Here is a 1,496-nt window from a genome sequence, read left to right as displayed (position 1 = left end):
TTTGCCCCCACAATAAACCTCTCTCCCATGGAACTGTACAGGCCTGGTGTGATCATCTGGACGAGCCACATTCTAACACAACACACTAATCAGTGCCTGATAATGCAGACAATTATAAAAATCTTGTTGATAAAAATTAAAGAAAATTTGACTACATGTAAATATAAGCCATATATATATATATAGATCAGGATATCTAATACTGAAAGGCACTCTTCCCACCAAAATCACAATGTATAGATTAATTCAGCTCTAGGAAAATCACAATTGGTTTTGTTGAACCTGAAAATCTTGTTTTAAAACATGTGAAACTGAAAAAGCTAATAAGTGTTTGTATTTCATTTACTGTTTGTTTGTTTATAAATATGGAATGCTTCCAGAATTTGCATGTCATCCTTGAACAAGGGCCATGTTAATCTCTGTATTGCTTCAGTTTTAGTAGATTTGCTAACAAAATGAGAACAATTGCCTATATTTTTTAAGAGAACATATTTTATTTGACAAAACAAATATGTCAGAAAATCAACACATCATAATTTCAGAGTATTTGAAAAGTATAATATTTGTCCAAGAATAGATACATGTGTTAATGAAACAGAACTCTTGGTTATAAATCTAGTCAAAAATGGCCCCTTCATTTAAACTCATTTTACCATACATCAGAGAAAGAAACAACCTTTCAATGAGTGGATGAAGTCAACTGGCTATCCATAGAGAAAAATAACACAAGGCTACCTTCTTTCAATTTAATAGGTAAGGTAAAAATAAGTATACACACACAGGAAAAAGAGACCATAAATGAAAGGAAATTAGCAACTGCAAAAGAAAGAAGGTGAGGGCAACAGAATGACATGATGGTAGAAGTGCTTGGGGTACCAGCCTAAGGTCCCAAGTTCCATGCCCCCAAACCTTGGTAGAAGGAGAAACAAGTCCTCTATCACCTCCACATACACATCTTTTGGTCACATGCTCATGGTCCATCCTCATGCTCCATCCTGCCTCATGGAAACCTCTTAGTCTCCTCTCCTTTTTCCTTCTCTCTCCTCATGGTCCCCACTGAGATCCCCTTACTTGATCAGAAATCCTGCCTTCCTCTCTCCCCTGCCTAGTCACAGTCTCTAGCTTTTTATTTACCAATCAAGGATTATTCAGAATGTTCTTTACAGAACATTGGTATATACAATGCCCAATAAATAATAATAAATAAAAACAATACATTTTATAAAGAAGATAAAATATGCAAAAAATAGATTAAGAATGTTTTGGTGGGGTGCTTTGATAGATTTCCTTAGAACTTCTCAGGGTTCACATAACAACAGAACCTTACAGTGCATATACAAAACCCCTGTGAGATATCACAGAGACTATCCTTATGTCCCAGCATGAGGACATTGAAGACAGGAAGGGCAAGGCCATCCATGGCAAGTCACTAATAAATACACAGGTTTGGGGGTTTCTCCTCTTATGGATCTTTTAAAAAATAAATGATTACTTGC

General features: G+C 35.6%; 1 non-coding gene across 1 annotated transcript; it reads right to left on the bottom strand.

The window, feature by feature from the left end:
* Window positions 1-359: 359 nt before the first annotated feature.
* LOC115029831 (U6 spliceosomal RNA) lies at window positions 360-465 on the bottom strand. The gene has a single exon (XR_003835388.1). It is a non-coding gene; the product is annotated as a U6 spliceosomal RNA (small nuclear RNA).
* Between the last annotated feature and the right edge of the window lie 1,031 nt (window positions 466-1,496).

Source organism: Mus caroli, unplaced genomic scaffold, assembly GCF_978045245.1.
Source record: "Mus caroli unplaced genomic scaffold, Mus_caroli_1 scaffold_18, whole genome shotgun sequence".
Lineage (NCBI taxonomy): Eukaryota > Metazoa > Chordata > Mammalia > Rodentia > Muridae > Mus > Mus caroli.
Note: the sequence above shows the minus strand (reverse complement) of the source record. Positions and strands in the feature narration are given on the sequence as shown.